General features: G+C 41.8%; 1 protein-coding gene and 1 pseudogene across 3 annotated transcripts in view; one reads left to right on the top strand and one right to left on the bottom strand.

The window, feature by feature from the left end:
* Positions 1 to 16,359, top strand: part of ZC3H12B (zinc finger CCCH-type containing 12B) — a 604,651-nt gene that overhangs the window by 105,780 nt on the left and 482,512 nt on the right. The window lies entirely within an intron of this gene.
* LOC784119 (polycomb group RING finger protein 6-like) lies at positions 5,374 to 15,742 on the bottom strand (annotated as a pseudogene).

Raw genomic sequence — 16,359 nt, 5'->3', positions numbered from 1 at the left:
CAGAAAGTGAAGAAAAATTAAAGAGCCTCTTGATGAAAGTGAAAGAGGAGAGTCAAAAGTTGGTTTAGAGGTCAACATTCAGAAAAGTAAGATAATGGCATCCAGTCCCATCACTTCATAGCAAATAGATGGGGAAACAGTGGAAACAGTGGCTGACTTTATTTTTCTGGGCTCCAAAATCACTGCAGATGGTGATTGCAGCCATGAAATTAAAAGACACTTACTCCTTTGAAGGAAAGTTATGACCAACCTAGACAGCATATTAAAAAGCAGAGACATTACTTTGCCAACAAAGTTCCATCTAGTCAAGGCTATGGTTTTTCCAATGGTCATGTATGGATGTGATAGTTGGACTATAAAGAAAGCTGAGCACAGAAGAATTGATGCTTTTGAACTGTGGTGTTGGAGAAGACTCTTGAGAGTCCCTTGGACTGCAAGGAGATCTAGGCAGTCTACCTTAGAGGAGATCAGTCCTGGGTGTTCATTGGACGGAGTGATGTTGAAGCTTAAACTCCAATATTGTGGCCACCTGATGCAAAGAGATGACTCATTGGAAAAGACCGTGATGCTGGGAAAGATTGAGGTCAGGAGGATAAGGGGACGACAGAGGATGAGATGGTTGGATGGCATCACTGACTCGATGGACATGGGCTTGGGTGGACTCCAGGTGTTGGTGATGGACAGGGAGGCCTGGCGTGTTGCGGTTCATGGGGTCTCAAAGAGTTGGACATGACTGAGTGACTGAACTGAACTGAAAAGCTTTTATTTCATTTAAATCTACTTAATTTGTTTCCAACAACCATTTTTATATTACCTGTGAAAATTTTATCAGACATTAGGCAAAGTCAGCCATCATTCCAAGGTATTTTTCTTCCTAACAAATTTTCTTAGAGATAACATGACATTATTTGACATCTAGTAAACATAAGTGCAATAAAAGTAACACATCTGTATTCATTAAACCAACAAAACAATATCAAACATTAATATTGACTATTTCCCAGTTGATGTGAATCTGCAGTTCATTTGGATAGTTTTCTATTATATTTATAATTTTTAATGTGTAATCACTTACTTTAAGGTCAGTTAAATAGAGCTCTTTTAAAATTTTAATTTTGTTAATACTATCTGAAAGTAGAAACATTATATGTATAATGTGTGTGTGTGTGTGTGTGTGTGTCTGTGTGTGTGTGTGTCTGTGTGTGTGTGTTTGTGCTGAGTCGGCTCTTCTATCCATAGAATTTTCCAGGCAAGAATACTGGAATGGGTTGCCATTTCCTACTCCAGGGAATCTTCCCTATCCAGGGATTGAACCTACATCTCCTGCATACTGTGCCACCTGGGAAGCTTGATGTATAATTTATACATAGGCATATTAATAGATATAACTAGAGATCTCACAGCTTTACTTTAGAATTTAATCATGCATTAGGTGTTACAATGTAAGCTTTCTTGTTTATAAATAATAATTGTAATAAGACCAATTTATTTGCTCAGATGACTAAAGCTTTTTACTATTAGTCAGAAAGATTTGATATTTGTGTTTGTCCTTAAATCCTTATGAAGGCTATGTATTAGATTTTGGATGAAGGAGCTTTTGCAGAAGTTTTAAAAAAGCTTCTTTTTCCCCCTTTTTTCTTTTTGGTTTCAGGTTCTACTTGATTGAGCTAATTAGGCTTAATCTCAGGTCATTGTGGGCTATGTTTATATTTCTAACTTGTAGATACATGCAAAACAAAGACAGTTACTTTAATTACCTCCAAAACTAATCATCTACAAAAAGGATATCAAGGATTGATTGCCTACACTGTGTTTAATTTGCCTCTGTATCTGTGAGATAGTTAACTAAAATGGAAATCAAGAATTCTATGTTCTAGAATTTTTAATTTAAATTTTAATTTATCATGCCTTCAAAAGTTTGCACAAGGCATTCAACAAAGGCCCTCTTTCTGAGTTTACAAGTTAAACCCAGAGCAATGTACCATAGGGGCAAATAAAATCTCCATTATTGACTGTATTAGCCTATGTATATTAGCTCCCAGTTTTTATTTTATACTGTGTCGGTTTGGGTAACCTGTTGGCTTCTTTGTGTATGTTTAATTATTATTGCCTGAGGGGAAGATTTATATGCCCTGTCTTTTTTTTTTTGTGTGTGTGTGTGTGTGTAATAAAGTTTTATTAAAGTATGAAGGAGATAGAGAAAGCTTCTGACATAGGCATCAGAAGGGGGCAGAAAGAGTACCCGCTTGCTAGTGTTAACAATGAGGTTATATAATCCAAAGAATGTCTGGAGGTTGTAAAGACCTCATCAGACCTACTCCCATAATTTACATTTTAAGATAACACTGTCCTCAGGCAAGATACATCCTTGTAAAGACCAGGTATACTCCCATAATTAACATTTTAAAATAACAGAAGGTTGAATCCAAAGACTGTCCTTAGGCAGGATACATTATTGTTATATAATCCTAAGGAATGTGGAGAAAGAATAAAGTTTGTCCTTTCTTCCTCCTTGAGAATTCCAGACCCTTCTCTCCTTGGGGACCCTAGACTCCTTATCAACCTGCCTAGGAAATGATTCTCTCATTCCCCCCTTTTCTTTTAGGAGAATTATGTTGCCTAGGGAAAAGGGGCGTCGTTCTCATTCCATAACTGCTTCCGAGCTGACAAGGGGTGTTGTCCCTAAATTGGTGAGGCAACATATTCTCCTAATCCTCATATTGAGGATATCTGATCCAGGGGCCCCAAATAGTAGCTGGAGGAAGCTACAGCAGTAGCAGGAGTTTGAGCAACCATTTGTAACTTAAAAGCTTTCATGCAGCTAGAAACAAATCCAGTTATACAATTACAGATGCAGGGAGCAAACAGCAAGAACAAAACAACCAGAATTATTGTAATTAAGATAGTTGTCCACCATGGGGAACTAGTTAACGTTTCCCAAAGTGAAGCAATTGAGGCTTCAGGAGTATCCATGGCCCTAATCATCTTGTTCAACCCTGTCTTATAATACCAGGCAGGAGAAAGATTCCCCAGGGAGACATAATGTCTATCACACAATATAATTAAGCAAAAGAGAGGTAACTATCTTATACAAGGCCCATTTAAAGATACCATGAGAATAATCAAGACAGTAGACTAGTAGGATGTGAAGCTCACCTTCTCCCCCAGATACATGAAAAATACATCTATATGTAGAACAGTTCTCATGGGGTATCTACTGAACACTGGAAGAAGATCTCAGGCTGCTGAAAGGGCAAGAAAATCTCCGTGTAACTGGGTAGGCAAAAAAGTAAAAAAAAAAAAAATCAGGACAGAACCTGTGCCCCTAAGAAGGAGCTGTGAGAGAATAAAGGTTCCTGAATCCTGGAAGGCCCTTCACTGGTAGGGAGATCAGCCAGGACAGAAGGGGAGCCTCAGAGCATGAGAGGAGAATGCAGCAGATTATTTGTGGCAGCAAAACCAGAGGAAGAACAGAACAGTCAGTGCCATTGCCCTGCACTCCCCAGCCTGAAATACGCTACCACCACTGTGGGCAGGGGCTGGATGCTGGAATTCAGAGTTCGGAGATCAGAACTGGGAAGAGGACTGGAGTTGGCTGTGTGGAAATAGCCTCAATGTGGGGGTTGCTGGAATCCATTATGACCACAGCTGAGAGTGTACACGGAGGAAGCCTGGGTTACTTACAGGCTAGTCACCACTGTTTGAGGGTTGCATGAAGAGACAGGAGGGACTCCTGATTGTAGCCCTTTTCTCAGTGAGTGCACTCACAGAGGACTGGACACTGCCTGCACAGGCTTCAGGGGTGGGGTATCAAGCTGCCACCACTATCCACCCAGATGCCTGGAGTGTTTGTGAGTCCCTGATGCATCCCTCCTGGAGCCCAGGAGTATTCATGACCCACCCCTCTACTACCCACTCAGACACCAAGAGTGGTCCCAAGATGCCATCACCACCCTCACAGTCTCCAGAAGTGGTCAGGAACCACCTTCAGGGTTGTACCTGAGCCACCCCTGCCTCTGAGAACCTCAGGACCAGGAAACAGCTACCATATCTACACACCTCCTATCAAGGGAATAACAACTAACACACACTGAGGAAAGAAGTGATAAGCATCCATACTAAAAACAGTCCTCACACCAAATATATTAAACCTACACAAAGATACCCCCACATATAAATAACCCTCCAAGACCACAGTAGATAATTATTTCTCCTAAAGTCACAGAATAAGAGAATATAAGTAAAATGGAGAAACAGAGGAACCACTCCCAATTAAAAGATCAAGAGAAAGATTAAAAAGGACACTATATAATAATGCTAAATGCTAAATCACTTCAGTCGTGTCCGACTCTGTGTGACCCCATAGACGGCAGCCCACCAGGCTCCCCCGTCCCTGGGATTTTCCAGGCAAGAACACTGGAGTGGGTTGCCATTTCCTTCTCCACTGTATGAAAGTGAAAAGTGAAAGTGAAGTCGCTCAGTCGTATCCGACTCTAAGCAACCCCATGGACTGCAGCCCACCAGGCTCCTCCATCCATGAGATTTTCTAGGCAAGAGTACTGGAGTGGGGTGCCACTGCCTTCTCTCTATATATAATAAAAGGATCCATACAAGAAGGGGATTTTACACTTGTTAATATCAGTCAGTTCAGTTGCTCAGTCATGTCCGACTCTGCAACCCCATGAACTGCAGCATGCCAGGACTCACTATTGCCAACTCCTGGATTTTACTTAAACTCGTGCCCATTGAGTTACTGTTAATATATGTAATATATATCTTGTTAATATATATGGACCTAATATAGGAAGACCCAAATACATAAAACAAATAGTAACAGACATAAGGAGAGAAATGTTGGTGTTTTTTAAGAGGTACATTTAGGTACATATAGGAAGACCCAAATCCATAAAACAAACATAGAGGTACATATAGGAAGACCCAAATACATAAAACAAATAGTAACAGACATAAGGAGAGAAATTTTGGTGTTTTTTAGGAGGTACATTTTGTAATTTAACAAAGCCTGGCTTTAAATTTTCAGTTCAAAAGGACACATTTTCCAAAAGGATGACTGCAAAACTGATGCCATTGAAGAGAGCAGAATCTGAACCAACTGGAAAGTGGTGTGGCTCCATGAAGACAAACAGTAACTAACTGATTTACCTCGATTAGGAAACAAAATCAATGTCAAAGTATCTGAAATCATAAAAATTCAATGCTTTACAAATTTTCCCCATGAGCTATGGAAGCTTTTTACATGTAGTCTCTAGTAAAACAGATGCATTCTATCATTCCAAGTTGTATTTATAAATCCATGATTCTTTTTGCTGAAAATAGATCAGTTATGTCTCAAACAGCACAAAGTGATAGCAATTACACGTTTCATGAAAATCTTTGGTGAGACTGCAATCCTGCAGAAGTGTCTTATTTTGTTTCCCTTCTACTGTTAGATACCGTTAGAATCATCCAAGTAATTTTCAAAAAAGAAACCATAAGTCCATAATGAAGGATCAGCAGACCATCCTGCATTGCTGCATCACCTATTACATGTCATGTTTCCTTTAGAGTTTGATACTCTCTAACAAGTGATCACCACAGATGATATCTACCTGACAAGCTGAATCAAGACACATTTTTCTTTTTCTTCTGAGGAATTTTCCTGCATGTCCAATAGTTGCTTCTTGCAAAATTCAGACAAACTTCTTTTCCAGTGGCTTAAAATGTCCTGTGCCTTCATCAACACCAATAAACTTTAGTAATAAAGACATATCAAGTTCAGGTGGAATAGGAAACATTCATTTTAAGACTTTTTAAGTTTTTCTTTTGTTTGAAAGGACTGGCTGTGGAACAACAGCTTTAGGTGTTTCTAGACCCCTTTCTTTATAGAAATCATGCATTTGCTTTTTTCTCTTAGACTGATCACTAATTTGTACACTATGTCTTGTAACACTTGGTCCAACCTTATGTGGTAAAGACGTTGTGTCTGATGTACTACTATGTTGTATTTTGGACATCTGTTGCTATAGCAAATGTGTCTTACAATGCAGTTTTTACAAAATGTATGAAGACATTTTGTTATGGTAGTTGCATTTATTAAGTAACCTTTGCAAATGGAACACAAGATATACGGGGCTGGCTCAGAGAGATTAATCAGGTGCTCCTCCTCCTTCTGAGCGTCTGGCTGGCACCGCTTCAGCCTCAGCAGGAAGTGATTCATCTCTTCCTCCTGTTCTTCCTCTTCAAGGTCCTCATCCTCTTCCAATTCCTCATCGCCATTCTTGAAGCCTCCCCTCAAGCAGCCGAGGCTGCACCCAGGCTGCAGCTCAAGCAGGGAAAAGGGAGTCTGAGCAGCCTGGAGCCCCTGTCTTGGGCAGAAGCGGCAGGCCCTCCTCATCTACTTTGGGCTCTGGGGTGAGGGCAGGAGGGGGGATGGAAGGTGGGGGCAGCATGGCTGTGACTCCCTGGGCCATGGCAGCACCGTTGTTGTCTGCAACTACTACAGGGATCCCCTCCAGGCCAAAAGTAGAGTGATCAAATTTCTTAATGACAGCTATTTTAAATTATGAAAGTTGGATCATCATATTCTGTTGATAGCTTACCATGAACAATGTCAGATTCATGATCTCCAAAGAAGACTTAGCTTTGGGACCACGGACCAGGCTTGATCACTCAAGAGCTTTTATGTAGCAGGGTTTTATTAAAGTATAAAAAGGGACAGAGAAAGCTTCTGACATAGACATTAGAAGTGGGTTGGGAGTGCCCCCCTTCGCTAGTCTTAGCAAGGAAGTCATATACTTTTTAAAATGGTTATTACAATAAATCAAAAGAATGTCTCGAGGTTGTAAATATCTTAGTAGACCCACTCCTACAATTCATATTTTAAGGTGATCAGTTCAGTCGCTGAGTCCTGTCTGACTCTTTGTGACGTCATGAATTGCAGCATGCCAGGCCTTGCTGTCCATCACCAACTCCTGGAGTTCACTCAGACTAACGTCCATCGAGTCAGTGATGCCGTCCAGCCATCTCATCCTCTGTCGTCCCCTTCTTCTCCTGCCCACCATCCCTCCCATCATCAGAGTCTTTTCCAATGAGTCAACTCTTCTCATGAGGTGGCCAAAGTACTGGAGTTTCAGCTTTAGCATTATTCCTTCCAAAGAAATTCCAGGGCTGATCTTCAGAATGGACTGGTTGGATCTCATTGCAGTCCAAGGGACGCTCAAGAGTCTTCTCCAACACCACAGTTCAAAAGCATCAATTCTTCAGTGCTCAGCTTCATTCACAGTCCAACTCTCACATCCATACATGACCACTGGTAAAACCATAGCCTTGACTAGACAGACCTTTGTTGGCAAAGTAATGTCTCTGCTTTTCAATATGCTATCTAGGTTGGTCATAACTTTCTTTCCAAGGAGTAAGCCTCTTTTAATTTCATGGCTGCAGTCACCATCTGCAGTGATTTTGGAGCCCCCAAAAATAAAGTCTGACACTGTTTCCACTGTTTCCCCATCTATTTCCTATGAAGTGATGGGACCAGATGCCATGATCTTCGTTTTCTGAATGTTGAGTTTTAAGCCAACTTTTTCACTCTCCTCTTTCATTTTCATCAAGAGGCTCTTTAGTTCCTCTTCACTTTCTGCCATAAGGGTGGTGTCATCTGCATATCTGAGGTTATTGATATTCTCCCAGCAATCTTGATTCCAGCTTCTGCTTCTTTCAGCCAAGCATTTCTCATGATGTACTCTGCATATAAGTTAAATAAGCAGGGTGACAATATAGAGCCTTGACGTACTCCTTTTCCTATTTAGAACCAGTCTGTTGTTCCATGTCCAGTTCTAACTGTTGCTTCCTGACCTGCATATAGGTTTCTCAAGAGGCATGTCAGGTGGACTGGTATTCCCATCTCTTGAAGAATTTTCCACAGTTTATTGTGATCCAAACAGTCAAAGACTCTGGCATAGTCAATAAAGCAGAAATAGATGTTTTTCTGGAATTCCCTTGCTTTTTTGATGATCCAGCGGATGTCGGCAATTTGATCTCTGGTTCCTATGCCTTTTCTAAAACCAGGTTGAATATCTGGAAGTTCACGGTTCAGCTTTGCTAAAGCCTTGCTTGGAGAATTTTGAGCATTACTTTACTAGCGTGTGAGATGAGTGCAATTGTGCAGTAGTTTGAGCATTCTTTGACATTGCCTTTCTTTGGGATTGGAATGAAAACGGACCTTTTCCAGTCCTGTGGCCACTGCTGAGTTTTCCAAATTTGCTGGCATATTGAGTGCAGCACTTTCACAGCATCATCTTTCAGGATTTGAAATAGCTCAACTGAAGTTCCATCACCTCCACTAGCTTTGTTCGTAGTGATGCCTTCTAAGGCCCACTTGACTTCACGTTCAAGGATGTCTGGCTCTAGGTGCATGATCACACCATCGTGATTATCTTGGTCTTTAAGATCTTTTTTTGTACAGTTGTTCTGTGTATTCTTTCCACCTCTTCTTAATATCTTCTGCTTCTGTTAGGTCCATACCATTTCTGTCCTTTATCAAGCCCATCTTTGCGTGAAATGTTCCCTTGGTATCTCTAATTTTCTTGAAGAGATATCTAGTCTTTCCCATTCTGTTGTTTAAGATGATAGGATTAGAACTAACAATAGAAATATCTTGCCAGAACAACTCCCGTAATATACATTTTAAGAGAACAGGATTAGTCAGAAGGTTTTCAAGAAGGAGAGACTGTCCTCAAGCAGGATACATTGCTGTTATATAGTCCGTTATTAAGGAAAATAGAGGGAAAAAAAAACAAAAACAAAAACAAAAAACTTGTCCTTTCCTCCTTGAGAACTCCAGACCACTATCTCCTCTTTGAAAGCCTCAGACCCCTTTCTCCTCCTCCGGGACCCCAGATTTCTTATGTACCTACCTAGAAATTGACTCTCTCACCCCCACTTTTCTTTTAGGAGAATTATATTGCCAGGAGAAAGGGGCGTCATTTTCATTCCATAACTACCTCCTGCTGTTGACGGGCATTGTCCTTAAATTATTGAGGCAACGTATTATTCTAACTTTCATATTGAGGGTCTCTGATCCAGGAGCCCCAAGTAATCGTTGGAGGAGGCTGTGGCACTCATAGGAGCCTGGACAACCATTTGTAACCTAAAAGCTTTCACTGTATATACGTACCACAGCTTTCTTATCCATTCATCTGCTGATGGACATCTAGGTTGCTTCCATGTCCTGGCTATTATAAACAGTGCTGTGATGAACATTGGGGTGCACGTGTCTCTTTCAATTCTGAATTCCTCGGTGTGTAGGCCCAGTAGTGGGATTGCTGGGTCATAAGGCAGATGCTGTGAAAGTGCTGCACTCAATATGCCAACAAATTTGGAAAACTCAGCAGTGGCCACAGGACTAGACAAGGTCCATTTTTCATTCCAATCCCAAAGAAAGGCAATGTCAAAGAATGCTCAAACTACCACACAATTGCACTCATCTCACACGCTAGGAAAGTAATTCTCAAAATTCTCCAAGCCAGGCTTCAGCAATACATGAACCGTGAACTTCCAGAAGTTCAAGCTGGTTTTATAAAAGTCATAGAAACCAGAGATCAAATTGCCAACATCTGCTGGATCATCGAAAAAGCAAGGGAGTTCCAGAAAAACATCTATTTCTGCTTTATTGACTATGCCAAAGCCTTTGACTGTGTGGATCACAAAAACTGTGGAAAATTCTTCAAGAGATGGGAATACCAGGCCACCTGACCTGCCTCTTGAGAAACCTATATGCAGGTCGAAAAAAGAAAGTGAAAGTGAAGTCGCTCAGTCCTGCCTGACTCTTTGCAACCCCATGGATAGTAGCTTGCACAAAGCTCCTCCGTCCATGGGATTTTCAAGGCAAGAGTACTGGAGTGGGTTGCCAATTCCTTCTCCAGGGAATCTTCCCAACCCAGGGATCAAACCCAGATCTCTCATATTGTAGGCAGACGCTTTACCATCTGAGCCACCAGGGACGTCATATGCAAGTCAGAAGAAAGAGTTAGAACTGGACATGGAACAACAGACTGGTTGCAAATAGCAAAAGGAGAACGTCAAGGCTGTATATTGTCACCCTGCTTATTTAACTTATATGCAGAGTACATCATGAGAAATGCTTGGCTGAAAGAAGCAGAAGCTGGAATCAAGATTGCCGGGAGAAATATCAATAACCTCAGATATGCAGATAACCCCACCCTTATGGCAGAAAGTGAAGAGGAACTAAAAAGCCTCTTGATGCAAGTGAAAGAGGAGAGTGAAAAAGTTGGCTTAAAGCTCAACATTCAGAAAACGAAGATCATGGCATCTGGTCCCATCACTTCATGGGAAATAGATGGGGAAACATTGGAAACAGTGTCAGACTTTATTCTTTTGGGCTCCAAAATCACTGCAGATGGTTACTGCAGCCATGAAATTAAAAGACGCTTACTCCTTGGAAGGAAAGTTATGACCAACCTAGATAGCATATTGAAAAGCAGAGACATTACTTTGCCAACAAAGGTCTGTCTAGTCAGGGCTATGGTTTTACCAGTGGTCATGTATGGATGTGAGCGTTGGACTATGAAGGAAGCTGAGCACTGAAGAATTGATGCTTTTGAACTGTGGTGTTGGAGAAGACTCTTGAGAGTCCCTTGGACTGCAATGAGATCCAACCAGTCCATTCTGAAGAAGATCAGCCCTGGAATTTCTTTGGAAGGAATGATGCTAAAGCTGAAACTCCAGTACTTTGGCCACCTCATGTGAAGAGTTGACTCATTGGAAAAGACTCTGATGCTGGGAGGGATTGGGGGCAGGAGGAGAAGGGGATGACAGAGGATGAGATGGCTGGATGGCATCTCTGACTCGATGGACGTGAGGCGGCCTGGCGCACTCTGATTCATGGGGTCGCAAAGAGTCGGACATGACTGAGCGATTGAACTGAAGTGAAGTGAACTGAAGGTGGATTCTTGTTGATCTATGGCAAAACCAATACAATAATGTAAAGTAATTAGCCTCCAATTAAAATAAATTTATTAAAAAAAAAGCTTTCAGAAGGTTAGAAACAAACTGCATTATACAATTGCAGATATAAGCAAAATAGACATTACACAAAGTTAAAACATAATCAAGATTAAATATCACATTATATCTATAGTTAAGGTACAAAGTATTACACCAATTCATCTTAGGATCGCTCAGTTCAGTTAAGTTCAGTCACTCAGTCGTGTCCGACTCTTTGCGACTCCATGTATTGCAGCATGCCGGGCCTCCCTGTCCATCACCAGCTCCCGGAGTTCACCCAAATTCATGTCCATCGAGTCAATGATGCCATCCAGCCATCTCATCCTCTGTCGTCCACTCCTCTTCCTGCCCCCAATCCCTCCCAGCATCAGAGTCTTTTCCAATGAGTCAACTCTTCACATGAGGTGGCCAAAGTATTGGAGTTTCAGCTTTAACATCAGTCCTTCCAAAGAACACCCAGGAATGGTCTCCTTTAGTATGGATTGGTTGGAAGTCTTTGCAGTCCAAGGGACTCTCAAGAGTCTTCTCCAACACCACAGTTCAAAAGCATCAATTCTTTGGCACTCAGCTTTCTTCACAGTCCAACTCTCACATCCATACATGACCACTGGAAAAACCATAGTCTCGACTAGACGGACCTTTGTGGGCAAAGTAATGTCTCTGCTTTTGAATATGTTATCTAGGTTGGTCATAACTTTCCTTCCAAAGAGTAAGCGTGTTTTAATTTCATGGCTGCAATCACCATCTGCAGTGATTTTGGAGCCCCCAAAGCAAAGTCTGACACTGTTTCCATTGTTTCCACATCTATTTCCCATGAAGTGATGGGACCAGATGACATGATCTTCATTTTCTGAATGTTGAGCTTTAAGCCAACTTTTTCACTCTCCTCTTTCACTTGCATCAAGAGGCTTTTGAGTTCCTCTTCACTTTCTGCAATAAGGGTGGGGTCATCTGCATATCTGAGGTTATTGATATTTCTCCTGGCAATCTTGATTCCAGCTTGTGCTTCTTCCAGCCCAGCATTTCTCATGATGTACTCTGCATTTATATTAAATAAGCCGGGTGACAATATAGACCCTTGACGTTCTCTTTTTGCTATTTGGAACCAGTCTGTTGTTCCATCTCCAGTTATAACTGTTTCTTCCTGACCTGCATATAGGTTTCTCAAGAGACACGTCAGGTGGTCTGGTATTCCCATCTCTTGAAGAATTTTCCACAGTTTATTGTGATCCCCACAGTCAAAGGCTTTGGCATAGTCCATAAATGTTTTTCTAGAACTCCGTTGCTTTTTCCATGATCCAGCAATTGTTGGCAGTTTTATCTCTGGTTCCTCTGCCTTTTCTAAATCCAGCTTGAACATCTGGAAGTTCATGGTTCACGTGTTGCTGAAGCCTGGCTGAGAGAATTTTGAGAATTACTTTACTAGCGAGTGAGATGAGTGCAATTGTGCGGTGGTTTGAACATTCTTTGACATTGCCTTTCTTTGGGATTGGAATGAAAATGGACATTTTCCAGTCCTGTGGCCACTGCTGAGTTTTCCAAATTTGCTGGCATATTGAGTGCAGCACTTTCACAGCATCATCTTTCAGGATTTGAAATAGCTCAATTGAAGTTCCATCACCTCCACTAGCTTTGTTCGTATTGATGCTTTCTATGGCCCACTTAACTTCACATTCCAGGATGTCTGGCTCTAGGTGCGTGATCACACCTTGTGATTATCTTGGTCATGAAGATCTTTCTTCACAGTTATTCTGTGTATTCTTGCCACCTCTTCTTAATAACTTCTGCTTCTGTTAGGTCCATGCCATTTCTGTCCTTTATTGAACTCATCTTTGCGTGAAATATTCCCTTGGTATCTCTAATTTTCTTGAAGAGATCTCTACTCACTCATTCTTTTGTTTTCCTCTATTTCTTTGCACTGATCACTGATGAAGGCTTTCTGTCTCTCCTTGCTATTCTTTGGAACTCTGCATTCAGATGCTTATATCTTTCCTTTTCTCCTTTGCTTTTGGATTCTATTCTTTTCACAGCTATTTGTAAGGCCTCCTCAGAGAGCCGTTTTGCTTTTTTGCATTTCTTTGCCATGGGGATGGTCTTGATCCCTGTCTCCTGTACAGTGTCATGAACCTCTGGCCATAGTTCATCACTCTATCCATCAGATCTAGTCCCTTAAATCTATTTCTCACTTCCACTTTATAATCATAAGGGATTTGATTTAGATCATACCTGAATGGTCTAGTTGTTTTCCCTACTTTCTTCAATTTCAGTCTGAATTTGGCAATAAGGAGTTCATGATCTGAGCCACAGGCAGCTCCTGGTTTTATTTCTGCTAACTGTGTAGAGCTTCTCCATCTTTGGCTGCAAAGAATATAATCAATCTGATTTTGGTGTTGTCCACCTGGTGATGTCCATGTGTACAGTCTTCTCTTGTGTTGTTGGAAAAGGGTGTTTGCTATGACCAGTCATTCTCTTGGCTAAACTCTGTTCTCCTTTGCCCCACTTCATTTCTTATTCCAAGGCCAAATTTGCCTGTTACCCCAGGTGTTTCTTAATTTCCTACTTTAGGATTCCAGTCCCCTATAATGAAAAGGACATCTTTTTTGGGTGTTAGTTCTAAAAGGTCTTATAGGTCTTCATAGAACCATTCAACTTCAGCTTCTTCAGCATTACTGGTTGGGGCATAGGCTTGGATTACTGTGATATTGAATGGTTTTCCTTGGAAACGAACAAAGATCATTCTCTCGTTTTTGAGATTGCATCCAAGTACTGCATTTCGGACTCTTTTGTTGACCATCATGTCTACTCCATTTCTTCTAAGTGATTCCTGCCCACAGGAATATATATAATGTTTATATTATATACATTATAATATTATATAATATAATATATTATATATAATATAATATATATATTATAACAGCATATATAATGGTTATCTGAGTTAAATTCACGCATTCCAGTCTGTTTTAGTTCGCTGATTCCTAGAGTGTCAATATCACTCTTGTCTTCTCTTGTTTGACCACTTCCAATTTGCCTTGACTCATGGACTTAACATTTCACGTTCCTATGCAATATTGCTCTTTACAGCATCAGGCCTTGCTTCTATCACCAGTCACATCCACAACTGGGTATTGTTTTTGCTTTGGCCCCATCCTTTCATTCTTTCTGGAGTTATTTCTCCACTGATCTCCAGTAGCATATTGGGGACCTACCAACCTGGGGAGTTCCTCCTTCAGTATCCAATCATTTTGCCTTTTCATACTTTTCATGGGGTTCTCAATGCAAGAATACTGAAGTGGTTTTTCATTCCCTTCTCCAGTGGACCATATTCTGTCTGACCTCTCCACCATGACCTGCCCATCTTCAGTGGCCCTACAGGGAATGGCTTAGATTCATTGAGTTAGACAAGGCTGTGGTCTGTGTGATTAGGTTGACTAGTTTTCTGTGATTATGGTTTCAGTGTGTCTACCCTCTGATGCCCTCTCGCAACACCTACTGTCTTACTTGGGTTTCTCTTAACTTGGATGTGGGGTATCTCTTCACAGCTGCTCCAGCAAAGCGCAGCCACTGCTCCTTACCTTGGAGGAGGGGTATCTTCTCATGGCTGCCCCTCCTAATCTTGAATATGGAGTAGCTCCTCTCGACCTTCCTGCACCCATGCAGCCACATGGCAGAGAGGAGCTACTCCCTGCCCGAGGTCAGGGGCAGTGGCTGGGAGGCGCTACCCCACGCCCAACGCCAGGGGCAGCGGCCCGGAGTGGCTACCCCAAGCCTGATGCCAGGGGTGGAGGCCCAGAGCCACTACCCACCACCGGAGGTCAGGGGCAGTGGCCAGGAGTCACTATGCCCCCCCCCGAGGCCAAGGGCGGAGGCCCAGAGGCACTATCCACCACCAGAGGTCAGGAGCAGTGTTTGGGAGGCGCTAACCTATGCCCGATGCCAGGGGTGGCGGCCGGGAGGAGCAACCCCACGTCCAAGGAGCCGTGGCTGTGCAGGTGCAGGAGGGCCGAGAGGAGCTATTCCATGTTCAATGTCAGGAGGGGCGGCCGTGAGGAGATACCCCTCGTCCAAGGTAAGGAGCAGTGGCTGCGCTTAGGGTTGCTAGATGTCATCAAATTAGAGAGGCATCACAAGTAATTATTGTTGGTGAAGATATTGACAAAGTTGAAGAAAGTCTTTTCCTTGAAATGGAGAAACCCACCATGGAAGTCTTCAACTGATGAGGGGAGTGATCTGCAGACACAGCAGACACAGCAATTAGACCGATTATGGAGGCTGGGTAAGGGTCTCCTCCTGGAGTTCTCCTAATGTCTCTTGAAAAGCTGATAGTTGAGTCACATAGTTAATTCTAAGTCTTCCGGATCTATGACAATGTGCACAAAAACGGTCTGCCATAGAGACAGTCCCCCTTTTTTAGGGGCAGTTCAAGCCCTCATTAAAACTATGGGTAAAACTTTAAACCAACTGTCTTGTGTTTCCTGAGATAGCTTATGCAGATACCTCTTACTAACGTCATTAGCCTTTTCAACTGTCCTGAGGATTTGGGTCTCCAGGAACAGTGTAAATGGTATTCTATTGCCAGAGCTTTTGATAACCCTTGAGTTACAGTAGCTTTAAAGGCAGAACCATTGTCATTCTGAACTTTAGTGTTTAAGATCCCCCTTACATCAGTCAGTACAGTAAGATTTTGCCCATTAGTAAACTTATGAGCTTTAGGCATTAGCAAAACAATAGTAGCAATTACACTTAACCTATATGCCCATAGCCTGTTTTTTCAGTAACAAACAAACTAAACTCTGATCCTGTGGGCAAACTCAAAGCAGGAGCCTGCAAGAGAGCAGTTTGAAGAGTCTTAAAAGCCTTTTGAGTCTCTGGGAACCAAACTAGCTTGTCAGTTTGGGCCTCCTGAGTCTCAGTTATAAGTTTATACAAAGGCTGGGCAAGTTCCCCATAACCCAGAATCCAAATGTAGCAGTAGCCTGTAATGCCCAACAATCCTCTCAATTGTCTTAAAGTAATGTTTGGCTCATTTAGGAATTTCAGACAATAAAGTATAAGGATTAGGCATCAATTATTTGTATGTTTTGAACAAGTTTCTATTTATCATTTGACTTTTTTTAACACCCAAAATAGGAGTGTTGCATGGGCTATTACAAGGAATTAATAGCCCCTGTTCCTTTAAATTTTCAATGATGGGTTTTAATCATTCCTTAAACTTGGGCTTTAGTGGCTACTGCTTTTGATGTGGAAAAAATGAGGGTCTTTGAGCTTGATAATGACAGGAACAGCATTTTATGCTTGACCCACAGTTTTTCCATCAGCCCACACTTTATAATT

Source organism: Bos taurus, chromosome X (assembly GCF_002263795.3).
Source record: "Bos taurus isolate L1 Dominette 01449 registration number 42190680 breed Hereford chromosome X, ARS-UCD2.0, whole genome shotgun sequence".
Classification (NCBI taxonomy): Eukaryota; Metazoa; Chordata; class Mammalia; order Artiodactyla; family Bovidae; genus Bos; species Bos taurus.
Note: the sequence above shows the minus strand (reverse complement) of the source record. Positions and strands in the feature narration are given on the sequence as shown.